Source organism: Microcaecilia unicolor, chromosome 3 (assembly GCF_901765095.1).
Source record: "Microcaecilia unicolor chromosome 3, aMicUni1.1, whole genome shotgun sequence".
NCBI lineage: Eukaryota > Metazoa > Chordata > Amphibia > Gymnophiona > Siphonopidae > Microcaecilia > Microcaecilia unicolor.
Window position 1 is genome coordinate 491,574,049 of NC_044033.1, and position 18,314 is coordinate 491,592,362.

The 18,314-nt window shown below is 51.6% G+C and overlaps 4 non-coding genes across 4 annotated transcripts; 1 reads left to right on the plus strand and 3 right to left on the minus strand.

Moving 5' to 3' along the window:
• Positions 1–7,067: 7,067 nt before the first annotated feature.
• TRNAK-UUU lies at positions 7,068–7,140 on the minus strand. Its single transcript has one exon. It is a non-coding gene; the product is annotated as a tRNA-Lys (tRNA).
• Positions 7,141–8,301: 1,161 nt separating this feature from the next.
• Positions 8,302–8,384, minus strand: TRNAL-CAG. The gene has a single exon. It is a non-coding gene; the product is annotated as a tRNA-Leu (tRNA).
• A 121-nt stretch (positions 8,385–8,505) lies between these two features.
• TRNAY-GUA lies at positions 8,506–8,593 on the minus strand. Its single transcript is given in 2 exon segments — positions 8,506–8,541; positions 8,557–8,593. It is a non-coding gene; the product is annotated as a tRNA-Tyr (tRNA).
• A 1,297-nt stretch (positions 8,594–9,890) lies between these two features.
• TRNAE-UUC lies at positions 9,891–9,962 on the plus strand. The gene has a single exon. It is a non-coding gene; the product is annotated as a tRNA-Glu (tRNA).
• Positions 9,963–18,314: the final 8,352 nt, after the last annotated feature.

Sequence of the window (18,314 nt, forward strand, 5' to 3'; positions counted from 1 at the left end):
ATTGTGAAAAGAGATTGTTGAGAGGACCAGAGCGAGCATGAGGGTACGTAAGGTGTAAGCATTCAGAACAGGAACACAGGTATTCTGGAACAGCGTATTTTGTAAGCCAGTGTCAGGATTTTGTAGGGAATTCACGCAGATACCGGTAGCTAGCCTTATTAATTGACTGCTGTAATTGTCTATTGCTGATGTTTGATTTTTATTCTTAATGTACACCGCCTTGAGTGAATTCCTTCAAAAAGGCAGTAAATACATCCTAACAAATAAATAAATAAATAAAGTAAATAACTAGATAGATCAATTATCGCAATCATGGCAGAGGTGACATTGTCCCAGGGATTGGCTCCTGTATCAGTCTGACAGCAGTGTTTTTGCATGAGCTGTAATCCTTTTCTCTACGAAAACCCATAAACAAGTGCGTTACAAACATCCGAATTCCCCGGAGGGCAAAGTCTCTTCCTCAAGGCTTTCTGATCAGAAAACGATCAAACAGAGCCTTTTTGGACAGTAGACTAGATGCGTAATTGGAATTTTAATTGGCCATCGATGACTACTCCGTAATTGGAACTTTAGTTGGCCATCGATGACTACTCCCTGAATTTTCAGGGCTTGAACAATGTAGATCTGAATCCCATCCATTATGTTTCAACGGTTTTTATTGATAAATCAAAAAGTACAAATCCACCTCAGCACAATGATTTCAGTACAATATTGCAACACTCACGGTAGTAACACAACAAATATACACCACTGCTTACAGTCATCAAACTTTTAACATTTTTACCCCCCCCCCCCCCAACTATGCTTTATATTTGTGTTTCAACAGTTCTTATTGATGATATTATACAGATAACAGTTATCATCAATGTTTTAGTATAAAACCCCCCTCCCCCCCTGCCAACATTCTAAAGCAGTCTACTTTGAACTCATATGTTCCCCCAACCCATATCAAACTTCCACCACTCTCGAAATTTAGTAAGGAACAGAATGTTACCAAAAATTAGAACAGTAAAACAAACAGTGAAATCCTTCCCTCCCCCCCCCCCCACCTACCCCCCTCCCCTTGTTGAGAGATATCCAGACTTCCAACTTCTTACCACAAAGGATCGTCCCCCTTCAATATATATCTAAAGCGAGTTCCCCACTAAACTCCGCCCCTTAGGAGACAGGCTGTGAATATATGGCCCCCAAACATCCAAGAACCGCCTCAGCCGCCCAGGGGAGCTGCCCACACCTCTCCTCTCAAACAACATAAACTCATGTAGCTTGTTGCGCCAATGCCAGAAGTCCGGAGGGGTCTCCGCCACCCACTGGCTCATTATTAGCCTCTTACCAATCAAAAAGGCCTTCCGAACCAATTGACGGGCCGAGCCCCCCTGTAAAAGAAAAGCTTCATATTTGTCTAACAAAATTCCCATCGGAGAGCACATGATTCTCGAGTCCAAAAGATCCGTCAGATATTGAGCAATGGAGTCCCAAAAATGTCTCACTTTATAGCAGCTCCACAAACAATGAAAAAGAGATCCCGGAGACCTCCCACATTTCCCACATAAGGGCGTAGAAATTCCCCCCATCTTGAATATCTGAGCCTTCGTTAAATAGGCCTTATGAAGAATGCGATATTGGAACTCTCTAAGCCCTGCACTACCCGCCAAACTCCGTATCCTGGCCGTCAAAACATCAAAGTCTAAAGTGATATGTGGTCTCTCCAAATCTCCTGCCCACCTCTGTCGAATATGCTCCCGATCCTTGGGCGCCAAAAACTTCCCTAACACTTTGTGCAACCCAGAAATAGAAAGACGTTCACTCTGTACCGAATGGAAAAACTGCCTCAAAAGACGACAGTGCCCAGAGCCCAGGGCCTCTGTCTCCAATGAATCCACATAGTGTTTTAACTGGGCATGGGCAAAAGCACCTCCCATATCATATCCTAACCCCAGTGCTCCCAGATTCAACATGAAACCTTGCCGGTTCAACACATGCTCCAACCGAGTTATCCCATGTCGCGCCCATATCTGAAAAACCGCATTCTCCAAACCCAGCCGAAACAGCAAGTTACCTTGAATAGGAAGAAGATCTGAGGTGCACCGACTCAGGCCAAACATCCGCATCATATCTCTCCAAAGAGTCCGCAGAGGGAGTACTAGTATACTGGAACGCAAATCAGGAGGAAGTGACTTGCTGGGAGCCTGCAAAAGAAAGTGAAAATGACACGGCGCATAGTATTGGCTTTCCAACCGCCTCCAAGTATAATCATCTCACGCCAAAAACCAGTCGCCAAGGTAACGCAGGAGACAAGCCCAATTATACCTCCTCAAATCCGGGAGCCCCAGGCCTCCTTCTCTCCATGTCCCTTGCAGCATGTGCAACGGTAATTTTGCCTTCCTACCTCCCCAACAGAAACGCCTAATCACCTTTGTCAACAGAGTCAGATCCCTTGCTTTCAAATAAAGGGGCAGCATATGTAATAGGTATAACCATCTAGGGAACTCCACCATTCTGAATAGCTGAATCCGCCCACTAAGAGATAGTGGCAAAGACTGCCAAGCACGCAGTCTCTCCGTTGTGGCTCTCAACAATCTAGAAACATTCAGGCTATACAATTCTGAGACTTTCATCGAGATATGTAGGCCGAGATATTTAAAAGATCCCGGCGCCCATCGAAGAGGAAATTCCTCGCCCCACGCCTGCCTTAGGTCCTCCATCGAGGACAATGCCAGTGATTTACTGTAATTGAGACGGAACCCCGCAAAATCTCCAAACTCAGTAAATAGTTCTAAGAGAGCCGGTAGAGAAGAGCGCAGCTCTGTAAGATGTACAAGCAAGTCGTCTGCGAAAGCAGAGAGCAAGAACTCGGAATCTCCTATCTGTACACCCTTAATCTCCGGGTGCTGTATCATTTCACGGAGAAGAGGATCCAAAGATAGAATGAACAAAAGAGGAGACAAGGGACACCACTGCCTCGTCCCTCTATAAATCCGGAAGGATCTCGAACGTTCTCCATTTACCCACACATAGGCCTTCGGCTCCGAGTATAAAACCTAGATAGTCTCTAGAAAAAAACCCTCAAAACCGTAAGAGCGTAAAACAGCAAACAAATACGACCAACTGACCCGGTCAAACGCCTTTTCCGCGTCAAAGCTAACTAAAAGCGACGGTAGGCGTTTCCGGGCTACAACTTCCAGAGAGGTCAATAGAGATCGAACATTTTTCACTGCCGTCCTCCCCCTCACAAAACCCACCTGGGACTCCTCAACCAGGGGTGGTAAGACTAAGGCTAATCGATTGGCTAAGATTTTAGCATATAATTTCGCGTCCACGTTAATTAGAGAAATGGGTCTGTAAGATTCAGGGTCCACCACGCTCTTCCCCTCTTTAGGTATCACAACAATTTGAGCCTCCTGAAATGTACCAGGGAGCGCCTGCGTAGCCACCATTGAGTTGAACAAAGCCAATAAAGGCCCCTGAATCTGATCAAAAAACTGCTTATAAAATTCTACTCTATAACCATCAGGTCCAGGAGCTTTGTGAGAAGCACTCTGTTGTAAAGCCAACATCAGTTCCCCCTCAGTAAATGGTGCATTCAAACACTCCCTCTGCCGATCAGAGAGGCTAGGTAAAACCAAGTTGTCTAAATACAGAGTACTATCTAACACTACATCCTGATCCGAGGCATATAACGCCTCATAAAACTGACCAAAAGTGTCCGCAATATCCCCAGCCTCTCTCATCATCCTTCCATCCCTAGCCTTTAACTGTGAAACCCGATTGACCCCCTCCTTCCTACGACCCATCCTAGCCAACATGCTTCCCGCCCTATTACCATATTGGAACAGACGATATTTATAATAGAGCTGAGTCTTGGTCGCCCGTTGATGCAATAGCTCATTCAGTTCTTTCTGCGCCTCCAACAGAGCCACTCTACGTGAAACCGTAGGCGAGTGCCCGTATGCTCTCCGCAGCCTCTGGACCAAGCCTCCCAGACGAACAATTTCCCTATCCCTCATTCTCCTCTTATGTGTTGAGTAGGAAATAATATCTCCTCGTAACACAACCTTTGCAGTTTCCCAGAACAGAGCCGGTTGATCTGCATGAGCTCCATTGTGATAAACATAATCCTCCCATCTATCTAACAGGTGTTTATGAAATCTCGGGTCTCTTACCAGCTCCAAGGGGTATCTTCACATCCAATTACCCAGGCCCTTCAACCGACCCGTCAGCGTCAACCATATCAAAGCGTGGTCAGAGACTGCGTATGGACCAATCTCCGCCTTTTGTACCTGAGAGAATAAAGAATGTGAGACAAGTAAATAATCCAGGCGGGACTGAGAACCATATGCCCTTGAAAGATGGGTGTAGTCCCTCTCAGACGAATGTAACATCCGCCATACATCTACTAGTGCTAGGGCTTTACACAGGGAGGACAGCGCTTTACGACTCCCCCCCGGACTCTGGCAACCTGGGGTGGAACGATCCATAAGAGGGTCACATACTAAGTTGAAGTCTCCACCCACAATCAACTCCCCTTCTGCATGCGGAGACAGCCTCTTAATCAGCTCCTGAAAAAATTTACCATTAAACACATTAGGGGCATAAACATTGCAAAAGACCAAAGGGCGGCCATTAATCTCCACCTTAGTCAAAACCCACCTACCCTCCGGGTCGGCCCAGACGGAGCTGATCCGAAGCGGGATGCTTTTCCGAAAGAGGATCAGCACCCCTGCCTTCCGACCCACCGTCGGGGCTTCCACTAAAGACCCCACCCACCCTCTTTTAAATGTAGCATGTTCTCCGGAGGAGAGATGTGTCTCCTGGAGCAAGGCCACATCGGCTCTCTGCCTCTGTAACTCCTGCAAAACTTTAGTTCGTTTAATAGGGGAGGAAACCCCCCCCACATTCCACAAAACTATTTTAAGTGAACTCATAAGTCCAGTAATCATGCATTTGAATAACAATGTTAGTTTCACCGAAAAACAAGAGAGAAGGCCCCCCAGCCCTTAGGCCCCCCCCCTTAACTATCCATTCCAAGCACTATTCCTCCCCGTTCCTCCCAGATATCTCCACAACCCCTCCCACCCCCCCCAACCCCTCGTCTATCCCCTGTATGACCCTTCATGGCTCCTAAAAAGAAGCCCAATCACGCGAGCTCCCCCCTTACCTATGCATACCCCATTGTCAGTCACACTTCCCATGTCCCCATTATTAACCAACCCATATATGACTCATGTACTCATGCCTTAATCCCTCAGCTTCTCCCTCACCACAGAATTATCTTCTAACTACCTATAGAAACCCCAACTATTTAATAGAACAAAACAACCATTTATCAAGTCCCCATCTTTAAAGCCCTCTAAAAACAATACAAATAGCATCACATTATATCGCATAGTGCAACAAGGTCTCTTCAAGTACGCTCTTAGGAACGCCAAGCTCCAGACAAACATCAGGCAGCAAAATCATGCAGTCCCGTTAGATTTCAAAAGTTCTTGTCTACCAGACCGGGTCGCTCATGCTGGTCCCTCAGCCCTCACAGCCTGCTGCGCAAACTTCGATGCCTCCTCCACTGTGTTGAAGAACTGCTGGGACCCTCTATACCAAACCTTCAGCCGGGCAGGATAAAGTAGGGCGAATTGAATCTTTTTCGTGAACAAAAGTTGGCACACATCTCGATATGCCCTCCGCTGCTGAGACACCGCCGTGGAATAATCTTGAAAACAACGCACCACAGAGTTCTCATATTTCAGCTGCTCCACTTTCCTGAGCGCACGAAATATCTCCTGTTTATGTGCAAAATTAAGCACTTTAAATATCACCACTCTGGGCCTCTGATCCTCTTTTCTCAGGGGACCCAGCCTGTGGGCGCGTTCCACTCGCAGCGGACTCGTTACCAATGTCAATTGAAGTGCGGTAGGAAGCCAGGATTCCAGGACAGATCTCAGGTCAGCTTCTTTGATAGTTTCCGAAAGACCTATCATCCTGATATTGCTCCTCCACGCTCTATTTTCGAGATCTTCCAGTTTAGCCTCTAGGCGCTCCACTTTTTGTTTCAGGGTCTTATCTGAATGTCCCTGCCGCTGCACAAAGTCTTCTACATCTGAGAGCCGCTGCTTGTACTGAGCAAACTCCGTCTGAATGCCGCCCAACTTATCGTCTATCCCCTGCAGTTGTTCTGTAATCCATTGCAGCTTTAAATCTATGGAAGCCTCCAACATCAAGGATACCTCTGCTGCTACCTCTGCAGCCCACGCGGAGCTCACCGTCGGAGGACTCCCGCTCCTTGCGTCCGCCATCTTGGACTCGAGGATCCGGCTTCTCGTCCCCTCCTTCTTCCCCGATTTCGCTGCCATCCGCCTTTTTTTGTTCGCGTCCCGTCAGCGCCAATGTTAGCTCGATGTCTCCCCTGTAGTCCGGGTGAATCACCGATTTCGCCGACGTGTTTTACCGCTGTAATAGCTCAGGCAAGGAGGGAGCTCTGCACGACGACAGCCACCTTCTAGCCGTGCATCACGTGACCACTGAATCCCATCCATTAAAAAGGGGTGTAAGTACGCAGTGTTAAGGGGCAGCGCTACAGAGCAGGGCCTACGTTTTATTCACATTTAGCTTCAGTGTGCTGGAACGTGTTCTGGGCTTTACCACCCCCTCACGCTCTGTATTGTACCATCGTCTCCAAGTTTGCCGCCGATTCTAAGACGTGTTGCCTCAGAGTGCTAGAAATCTGGAATCAACGGTCACGGCTACAGCGTGGTGACAAACGTAGAAACCTGAATGTATGTGGGGGGGGGGGGGGAGTGGCCACTTGAGGGTGAGATAAAGCCCATCCACACCAGCTCACCCCACGCTTTCTGAAATTCGGATACAGCTGTGGTGTGCACTGCCCGCACTGGGAGGCTGTTGGCGCATCCACCGCCCTTTCTGTCAAGAAAACGTTCCTTTGATTACTGCTGAGTCCCTCACCCCTTGCTGTTTGAACAGGCCAAATAAACATTTTCCCTACTTTAAACACCCTTAATTGCCAACTGGAAAAATGCTGTGGGACAGAGTCTTCTTTTAGGGGGAGCTGGTGTCATCCACACAGGGACTTGAACCCTGGACCCTCAGATTAAAAGTCTGATGCTCTACCGACTGAGCTATGTGGGCTCCTACCAGGCCTCCTCAAATTTGCAAAGTCTGGCATTCTTGTCCTTCCCCACGCTGGGTTTTCCAGGCTGTGTAAGACCATTTCCCAGGCCACTAACTGCCTTCCAGTAACATTTTGCACAGATGCCGTAGATCCAGAAAGGAACAGAATGGGTGGCAATGAGCAAAAACCTGCACTGCTCTGTGCAGCAGAAAGGCAATTTGAGCAGGCTCCCTGTTTAACTGAGGTGGCCTTGGAACCTTACAGCTTCAGCTGCATTCTGCAACCCAGGAAATGCTTTTTGCACCAGGGTAAGGGTATTGCCATGAGAAAGGCAGCTGAGCAGGATCCTCGGCCTATGCTTAGCTGAGGAGGCAGCTCAGTCAGCAGGCTCCTCGGCCTATGCTCAACTGAGGAGAAGGCCTTGGGGACCTTGCAGCTTCAGCATTCTGCAACCCAGGAAATGCTCCTTGCACCAGGGTAAGGGCATTGCCATGAGAAAGGCAGCTGAGCAGGCTCCTCGGCCTATGCTTAACTGAGGAGGAGGCCTTGGGACCTTGCAGCTTCAGCATTCTGCAACGCAGGAAAAAGCCTGCACTGTGCTCCTTCTTCCACCAAGGTAAGGGTATTGCCATATGAGAAAGGCAGCTTGAGCAGGCTCTCTGTTTCACTGAGGTAGCCTTGGAACCTTACGGCTTCAGCATTCTGCAACCCCAGGAAATGCTGCTTGCACCAAGGTAAGGTATTGCCATGAGAAAGGCTAGGGTTACCATATGTCCGGTTTTACCCGGACATGTCCTCGACATGGCCGGGCAGGTTTTGCCTACCTGCCCGTTTGTCTCGCCGCAGATTCAAAATGGCCACCGAGAGTTGAAGTCTCACAAGGTCTCTTCAACTCTCGGTGCCCATTTTTTTAGGTGGGGGGGGGGGGGGTGGGGGGGCGGGGGTGGTGTGTGACAGAGGGGCGGAACATGCATCTTCTTTTTGGGGGGAGCAAATATGGTAACCTTAAGAAAGGCAGCTGAGCAGGCTCCTTGGTCTGTGCAGAACTGAGGTGGCATTGGAACACCAGGTTGCATATTCTGGGTACTAGAAAGGAAAGAGCTTGACTGGGGTGGAACTGGAGTCTTGCAGCTTCTGGGTTCTAGAAAGGAAGAGAGCCCTAAGGGGGGGGGCTGGTGTGTCAGGAGTGGGATTTGAACCCACACCTCCAAGGGAGACTGCCAGCTGAACGCAGCACCTTAGACCGCTTGGCCATCCTGACAACTACAGGTCACAGGGAACCTACCCCTGACTGAACTGATGGGCTCCGTTGGGGAGTGGGGGGTGGAAACTGATGCCAAAGGCGTTCTGTTCTGTGAAGGGAGCCAAAAAATAAGCCAAGATCCTTTGAGCTGGACTTGAACCAGCGGCCTAAGGATATCTATAGTTTTGCCCTACAGTCCTCCGCTCTACCAGCTGAGCTATCAAAGGGACAGGATGGTGGTTGAACATTGTGACTCTCCCCCCAGGTCAGTCACACCTCTGTCCCAGGAAAAGGATCTTTGGTGCCCTCTTTTTGCTTGTTTTTCCAGCCCTAGCTGTAATCTTTCTCTTTTGCTTAAAAGCGAACAGAGATCCAGCTGCACAGAGCAGGCGAGGGAGCCTCTCGGCGCAATGGCTAGTCTTTCTCCATGCTGCTGCAGAGATGTCACTGTCCCTCCGTCGCATCGCAACAGAGGGCATAAAAAGCCCGGGCTTTTAAGCCAGGGGAGTGCAGGCCAAAATGCTCCATTTTATGCTTGTGCTGTTCCAGCTTTAGAAGAAGAGCATGTGCTGCCTTGCTCACCGACCTGTACGCCTGTTTGCACTCGCGCCTTGCGTGGCGGCGTGCGCTATCAGAAAAGGCAAGGAGATGAGAGCAAAATACACAGCCCTAGAAGACGGTGCTGTAGGACTTCCCCAGGGGATCCCCCTAAGATTGGCCCAAGGCTGTCTTTAAAAATGCAAATTCTGATTCATTGCAGGTGATTAATCCTGCTTCCCAACCTGTGCTGGGTTTGTGGGGAGCCCCCATCTCTGACTGCCGCCCTGCTCAGTTTTGGAAAAAACTTTGCACGATAATAGCTTTTGTGGGATACCTGCCTTCCACAAACTACTGATGACCCATACTAAGGGCAGAAATGGTCATTGAAATCCCAATGCCAGGGTCAGCTGATGCCGCCTGTCTGGCCATGAAAATGATAGAGGGGACCGGGCCAGTTTCCCTGTGAGGAAAGGCTAAAGAGGCTAGGGCTCTTCAGCTTGGACATGAGGCGGCTGAGGAGAGATACGATAGGGAGTGGGGTGGAATGGAACGGCTAGAAGTGAAACGCTTGTGGGCTCTTTCCAAAAATATAAGGACTAGAGGGCGGGTACGCAATGAAGTGACTTAAGTAGTCAACTTAAAACAACTCGAGAGAAACTATTTCTTCACTCCACGTGTGTGTGTGTGTGTAATTAAACTCTAGGAAATCATTGCCAGAGAGTGTGGTAAAAGCAGTTAGCGTAGCAGGGTTTAAAAAAGGTTGGGACAAGCTCCTGCAAGAAACCCTTGGGATAATCCACTGCTTATTCCTGGGATAAGCAGCGCAAGATTGTTTTTTTATTCTCTTTGGGATCTTGCCAGGTACTTGGTGACCTGGATTGGCCACTGTTGGAAACAGGATACTGGGCTGGATGGACCTTCGGGCTGAGCCAGCATGGCAATGCGATCTGTGGCCTTCCTAAAGCACAGCCCCTGCCCAAGCAGTCCCTGGTGGTCTAGTGGTCAGGATTTGGTGCTTTCACCGCCAAGGCTCAGGTTCAATTCCCAGCCAGGGAAGCAAGCTGTCTCTGCTTTCAGGGCTGGCAGCCGTCAGCTGCTGTCAAAGCAAAGTTTGGATGATGAGCCCCTGCCTGCTACCCCCCCCCACCCAAATGTTTCCCCAGCTCTTTTACCATACATTTCACATCTCGGTAAACCCACCTAGGCACTTCATTTTTGTGCCAGCCTCTATGTCATACCCGGCTCCATCACAGCACTATGCAGGTCCCTAGATCAGTTTTTAGTGGGTACTGCAGTGCATTTCAGGCAGGCGGACCCAGGCCTATCCCCCCCTACCTGTTACACTTGTGGTGGTAAATGGGAGCCCTCCAAAACCCACCACAAACCCACTGTACCCACATCTAGGTGCCCCCCTTTACCCTTTAAGGGCTATGGTAGTGTACAGTTGTGGGTAGTGGGTCTGGGTTTTTTGGGGGGGCTCAGCTCCCAAGGTAAGGGAGGTATGCACCTTGGAGCGATTTGTGAAGTCCATTGCCCCCTGGGGTGCCCGGTTGGTGTCCTGGCATGTGAAGGGGACCACTGCACTATAAATGCTGGCTCCTCCCATGACCAAATGGCTTGGATTTGGCCGGGTTTGAGATGGCCGCTATTAGTTTCCATTATCGGCAAAAAACAATGGCGGCCATCTCTAACGCCGGCGATCTCTAAGTCCGGCCCAAATGTTGAGATTTGGCCGGGCCCGACCGTATTAGCGAAACGAAAAATGTTCGTCCATCTTGTTTCGATAATACGGTTGGGTATGCCGCTTTACGGGGCCAGCCTTAAGAGATGGCCTTCCATATAGATGGCCGGCCCCATTCGCTTCTGCCCCTCCACATACCACCCTGATGGGTCTGCAATGGTCTCCAAAACCTTGATCTGGCCTCTGAGGTTTCAAGATAGCGAATGATACATACCTGTAGCAGGTGTTCTCTGAGAACAGCAGGCTGATTGTTCTCACGACTGGGTTGACGTCCACGGCAGCCCCTCGAACCGGAAGAAAAATCTCACGGGAGGTCCCGCACTCGGGGCACGCCCACCGTGCATGCACGGCCGTCTTCCCATCCGTGCGCGACCGCTCCCGCTCAGTTAAATGACAAGCAAAGAAATGAGGAAAAAAACGCAACTCCAAAGGGGAGGAGGGAGGGTACTACTACTACTACTTAGCATTTCTATAGCGCTGCCAGGGTTACGCAGCGCTGTACAAGTTTAAACATGGGGAAGGACAGTCCCTGCTCAAGAGAGCTTACAATCTAAAGGTAAAAACTATGTAGTCAGTGTAGGTATCAGGAATGGGGAAGGTGGTTAGGCACCAAAAGCAAGGGAGAAGAGATGGGCCTTGAGTAAGGACTTGAAAAAGGGCAACGAGGGCGTATGGGCTCAGGAAGTCTGTTCCAGGCATAAGGTGATGCGAGGCAGAAGGGGCGGAGTCTGGAGTTAGCGGTGGTGGAGAAGGGTACAGAAAGGAGTGATTTGTCCTGAGAGTGGAGGTTACGGGTGGGAACATATGGGGAGAGGAGGGTAGAGAGGTAATGGGGGGCTGCAGATTGAGTGCACTTGAAGGTCAATAGGAGAAGCTTGAACTGTATACGGTAGCGGATCGGGAGCCAGTGAAGCGACTTGAGGAGAGGGGTGATATGAGAGTATCGGTTCACGCAGTAGATAAGACGTGCGGCGGAATTTTGGACAGATTGAAGGGGGGATAGGTGGCTAAGCGGGAGGCCAGCGAGGAGAAGGTTGCAATAGTCAAGACGAGAGGTAACGAGCGAGTGGACGAGGGTTCGGGTGGTCTGTTCAGAGAGGAATGGGCAAATTTTGCTAATATTATAGAGGAAGAAGCGACAGGTCTTAGCTGTCTGCTGGATATGGGCAGAGAAGGAGAGGGAGGAGTCAAAAATAACTCTGAGATTGCGGGCTGAAGAGACGGGGAGGATGAGGGCGTTGTCAACAGAGACAGAAAGTGGGGGAAGAGGAGAAGAGGGTTTGGGTGGAAAGACAAGGAGCTCAGTCTTTGCCATGTTCAGTTTCAGATGCCGGTTGGACATCCAGGCAGCGATGTCTGAAAGGCAGGCCGAAACTTTGACCTGGGTTTCAACTGTGATGTCGGGAGTGGAGAGGTAAAGCTGGGTATCATCAGCGTATAGATGGTACTGGAAACCATGTGATGAGATCAACGAGCCCAGGGAAGAGGTGTATATCGAGAAAAGAAGCGGTCCAAGGACAGATCCTTGAGGGACCCCAACAGAGAGCAGGACGGGGGTGGAAGAAGAGCCATTAGAAAATACTCTGAAGGTGCGTTGGGAAAGATACGAGGAGAACCAGTAGAGGACGGAGCCCTGGAACCCAAATGAGGCCAGTGTGTCAAGAAGTAAATTATGATTGACGGTGTCAAAGGCGGCAGATAGGTCGAGGAGGATGAGGACAGAATAGTGACCTTTGGATTTGGCAAGGAACAGGTCATTGCAGACTTTAGAGAGTGCTGTTTCTGTTGAGTGTAGTGGGCGAAAGCCGGATTGAAGCGGGTCGAGGACGGCCTGAGAGGAGAGGAAGTCAAGGCAGCGGCTGTGGACAGCACGTTCAAGTAATTTGGAGAGGAAGGGTAGAAGAGAGATGGGGCGGTAGTTGGAGGGACAGGTGGGGTCAAGTGATGGTTTTTTGAGAAGTGGTGTGACTACAGCGTGCTTGAAGGTGTCAGGGACAGTGGCAGTGGAGAGAGAGAGGTTGAGGATGTGACAGATTGAGGGGTTAACTGTAGGAGAGATGTTGGTAAGCAGATTGGTGGGAATGGGATCAGAGGAACAGGTGGTGCACTTAGAGGAAGAAAGAAGGCGAGCAGTTTCCTCTTCGGTGATCTCAGGGAAGGAGGAGAAGGAGGCCAGGTTAGGTTGGTTGAGGGAGTGGGTTAAGAAGTCACAGGGAGGAGAAGGCTTGGAAGTGAATTCAAGGTTTATCTTCTGCACTTTATCGCGGAAGTAGTCAGCTAGTGTTTGAGGAGAGAGAGGGGGGGGGGGGGGGTAGGTGAGAACAATCAGCCTGCTGTCCTCGGAGAACACCTGCTACAGGTATGTATCATTCGCTTTCTCTGAGAACAAGCAGGCTGCTTGTTCTCACGACAGGGGTATCCCTAGCTCCCAGGCTCACTCAAAACACAAACAGGGTCAATTGGGCCTCGCAACAGCGAGGACATAACAGAAATTGAGCTACGAAGAACAACTAACTGGGAGTGCAGCCTGAACAGAATAAAACCGGGCCCAGGAGGGTGGATTCAAACCCCAAACAGATTCTGCAGCACCGACTGCCCGAACCGACTGTCGAGTCGGGTATCCTGCTGGAGGCAGTAATGTGATGTGAATGTGTGGACAGATGACCACGTTGCAGCCTTGCAAATCTCTTCAATAGTGGCTGACTTCAAGTGGGCCACTGATGCTGCCATGGCTCTAACACTATGAGCCGTGACATGACCCTCAAGAGTCAGCCCAGCCTGCGCGCAAGTGAAGGAAATGCAATCTGCTAGCCAATTGGAAATGGTGCGTTTCCCGACAGCGACCCCCTTCCTATTGGGGTCGAAAGAAACAAACAATTGGGCGGACTGTCTGTGGGGCTGTGTCCGCTCCAGATAGAAGACCAATGCTCTCTTGCAGTCCAATGTGTGCAACTGACGTTCAGCAGGGCGGGTATGAGGTCTGGGAAAGAATGTTGGCAAGACAATTGACTGGTTAAGATGGAACTCCGACACCACCTTTGGCAGGAACTTAGGGTGAGTGTGGAAAACTACTCTGGTATGATGGAATTTTGTATAAGAAGCATGAGCTACCAGGGCTTGAAGCTCACTGACTCTACGAGCTGAAGTGACTGCCACCAAGAAAATGACCTTCCAGGTCAAGTACTTCAGATGGCAGGAGTTCAGAGGCTCAAAAGGAGGTTTCATCAGCTGGGTGAGGACGACGTTGAGATTCCATGACACTGCAGGAGGCTTGACAGGGGGCTTTGACAAAAGCAAACCTCTCATGAATCGAACGACTAAAGGCTGTCCAGAGATGGCTTTACCCGCTACACGATGATGGTAAGCACTAATTGCACTAAGGTGATTCCTTACTGAGTTGGTCTTGAGACCCGACTCTGATAAGCGTAGAAGAGGGTCTGTGCAAGACAAGAGCGAGGTTCTAGGGCCTTGCTCTCACACCAAACTACAAACCTCCTCCACTTAAAAAAGTAACTCTTCTTAGTGGAATCCTTCCTAGAAGCAAGCAAGACACGGGAGACACCTTCAGACAGACCCAAGGTAGCAAAATCTACGCCCTCAACATCCAGGCTGTGAGAGCCAGAGACTGAAGGTTGGGGTGCAGGAGCGCTCCCTCGTTCTGCGAAATGAGGGTTGGAAAACACTCCAATCTCCACGGTTCTTCGGAGGACAACTCCAGAAGAAGAGGGAACCAGATCTGATGGGGCCAAAAGGGCACGATCAGAAGCATGGTGCCACAGTCTTGCTTGAGCTTCAGTAAGGTCTTCCCCACCAAAGGTATGGGAGGATACGCTTTCAGGAGGCCCTTCCCCCAATGGAGGAGAAAGGCATCCGACGCTAGTCTGCCGTGTGCCTGAAGTCTGGAACAGAACTGAGGCAACTTGTGATTGGTCTGGGAGGCCAAAAGGTCCACCGAGGGAGTGCCCCACTCTCGGAAGAGCTTGCGTACCACTCTGGAATGGGGCGACCACTCGTGCGGTTGCATGAGTCTGCTCAATCTGTCGGCCAGACTGTTGTTTACGCCTGCCAGGTATGTGGCTTGGAGAAGCATGCCGTGCTGGCATGCCCAGCGCCACATCCCGATGGCCTCCTGACACAGGGGGCGAGATCCGGTGCCCCCCTGCTTGTTGATGTAGTACATGGCAACCTGATTGTCTGTCCGGATTTGGATAATTTGAAAGGACAACCGATCTCTGAAAGCCTTCAACGCGTTCCAGACCGCTCGGAGCTCCAGGAGATTGATCTGAAGACCTGCTTCCTGGAGGGACCACACCCCTGAGCTCCCCACCCCAGGAGAGATGCATCCGTCGTCAGCACTTTTTGCGGCTGAGGAATTTGGAACGGGCAGCCCAAGGTCAAATTGGTCCAAATCGTCCACCAGCGCAGCAAATTGCGACAACTGATGGGCAGGCGGATAGCATCTTCTAGATTCCCGATGGCCTGGCACCACTGGGAAGCTAGGGTCCATTGAACAGATCTCATGTGAAGACAAGCCATGGGAGTCACATGGACTGTAGAGGCCATATGGCCCAGGAGTCTCAACATCTGCCGAGCTGTGATCTGCTGGGACGTTCTGGCTTGGGAGGCGAAGGACAGAAGGTTCTGAGCCCTCGCCTCGGGAAGGTAGGCATGAGCCGTCTGTGAATTCAGCAGAGCTCCTATAAATTCCAGAGATTGGACTGGCTGGAGATGGGACTTCGGGTAATTTATTACAAACCCCAGCAGCTCCAGGAGTTGAATAGTGCACTGCATGGACCGAAGAGCTCCCGCCTCTGAGGTGCTCTTCACCAGCCAATCGTCGAGATATGGGAACACGTGCACCCCCAGCTTGCGAAGGTACGCCGCAATCACTACGAGGCACTTCGTGAATACCCGTGGCGCAGAGGCAAGCCCAAAGGGCAGCACACAATACTGGAAGTGACATGTCCCCAGACGGAATCGCAGATACTGTCTGTGAGCTGGCAGTATCGGGATGTGGGTATAAGCATCCTTTCAATCTAGGAAACATAGCCAATTGTCTTTCTGAATCATGGGGAGAAGGGTGCCCAAGGAAAGCATCCTGAACTTTTCTCACACCAGCTATTTGTTCAGGCCTCTCAGGTCTAGGATGGGGCGCATCCCCCCTGTTTTCTTTTCCAGAAGGAAGTACCTGGAATGGAATCCCTGCCCTTCCTGCCCGGGTGGCACGGGCTCGACCGCATTGGCGCTGAAAAGGGTGGAGAGTTCCTTTGCCAGTACCTGCCTGTGGTGGGAGCTGAAGGATTGAACTCCCGGTGGGCAATTTGATGGGGTGGAGATCAAATTCAGGGTGTATCCGCACCGCACTATTTAGAGAACCCACTGGTCGGAGGTTATGAGAGGCCACCTTTGGTGAAAAACTGTCAACCTCTCCCCGACCGGCAGGCCGTCCGGCACGGTTACTTTTATGGCGGCTATGTTCCCATGGATCCAGTCAAAAGCCCGTCCCCTGCTTTTGCTGTGGAGCTGCAGGGGCCTGCTTAGTCGCACGCTATTGATGGGAACGAGCGCGCTGGGATTGTCCCTGTGCCTGAGGAGGCCTTCGGGCCGGCTGGTTGTACCTACGCTTGCTGTAAGCGTAGGGTGCAGCCGCCGGGCCCGGGAAAAACGTCCACCTGTGGAGGTGGATGCTGAAGGCGCCCGGTGGGAGAGATTGTCGAGAGCGGATTCCCGCTGGTGCACTTGGTCCACCAACTGCTCGATTTTCTCGCCGAAAATATTATCCCCCCGGCAAGGGACATCTGCCAGCCGTTGTTGAGTCCGGTTATCCAGGTCAGAGGCACGCAGCCATGACAGCCTGCGCATCACTATACCCTGGGCCGCGGCTCTGGATGCCACACCACAGCTGTCATAAATACCCCTGGACAGGAACTTCCTGCACGCCTTCAGCTGCCTGACCACCTCCTGAAAAGGCCTGGCCTGCTCCGGCGGGAACCTGTCCACCAGTTGCCGCACATTGTTCCGCATGTGAATGATTGTGTAGAGCTGGTATGACTGGATCTTGGTCACGAGCATGGAAGAATGACAGGCCTTCCCTCCAAACAAGTCTCGAGTGCGAGACTCCCGCCCCGGGGGCGCCGAGGCAGTATGCCTCGAACTCCTGGCCCTCTTGAGAGCAGAATCCACGACCGCTGAGTCATGTGGCAGCTGAGGCCGCATCAACTCCGGGTCTGTGTGAACTCTATATTGGGACTCAGCTTTCTTGGGAATGGTGGGATTAGATAAGGGCTTCAACCAGTTCCGAAGCAGCGTCTCCTTCAGGACATTATGCAACGGTACCGTGGAAGACTCTCTAGGTGGTGATGGATAGTCGAGGACCTCGAGCATCTCAGCCCTCGGCTCATCCACGGTGACCACTGGGAAGGGAATGCTCACAGACATGTCCCGGACAAAAGAAGCAAAGGAGAGGCTCTCTGGAGGCGAAAGCTTCCTCTCCGGTGAAGGTGTGGGGTCGGAGGGAAGACCAGCAGACTCCTCAGAGGAGAAATATCTGGGATCCTCCTCCTCCCCCCACGAGGCCTCCTCCTCGGTGTCGGACATGAGCTCTCTGATCTCAGTCAGCAATCGGGCCCGTCTCGACCCCAAGGAACCACAGTCTCGGCGATGGTGTTGAGAGGTGGACTCCCGCATCGGCGGGGACGAAGCTCCCTCCATTGACGTCGACGGGGATTCCACCTGAGGGGCGGTCAAGACCGGCGCCGCAAGCAGTACCGGTGTCGAAGGCCACATCACAGGGCCGATACTAGCAGCACCGAGGGCGCAAGCACCCCCAGCACCGGGAGAGCCTGGCGCAGCAGCTCCTCCAGGATTCCTGGGAGAATGGCTCGGAGACTCTCGTCTAAAGCCGCTGTCGGGAGAGGCTGGGGGGGGCCGGTGTAGGCGTCGGTGCCTGAAGCTGCCCGGGTCCTGGAGTCGGTGCCGGGGTACCCAATGACCTGTGCATCTGCACCTCTTCAAGAGAGGGGGAGCGCTCTTCCCTGCGTCGACTCTTCTTAGCCGAGTCTCTCGAAGCCGCTGAACCTCCGGTCCCCTGCCCCAGGGGCGACCGATGACCGTGCTTCTTACCAATCTTCCTCTGGTGCCCGTCATCGGCGCTCCACGGGACGGACGAGGAGGAGGTGGAGTCCCTGCGACTTCTTGGGGTCGGGTCCGACTGGGTTTGGTCCCGATGGCCCAGGGCGGCGGAGCCAGCCGCGGCGGGAATGGGAGGCCCACTTGGCCGTTCCCCTTCCGCCTTGGTGGCAGGTCGTCGGGCCAAAGGAACCTGTGCTCCTGGGGTCGATGCCATACTCGGCGTCGAAGTCTTCGACATTGGTACCGACACCGATGCTGTCAATGTCAAAGGGCCGGTGCAAGTTCCGAAAAGACGGTCCCGAAGAACTTGCCTCACCATCTGCGTCCGCTTTTTCAAGCCGAGACACAAGGTGCGCACCTTGGAATTATGCTCCAGACCGAGGCACTGGAGACACCAAGCGTGAGGATTGGTCTGCGAGATCTGCTGGCCGCACCGACCACACTTTTTGAATCCACTCGGGACCTTCGAGGACATCGACGGAAAAATTGCGGTGGCGAAGTCAAAACAGTCAATGGTGGCAGTAAAAGTACAACAC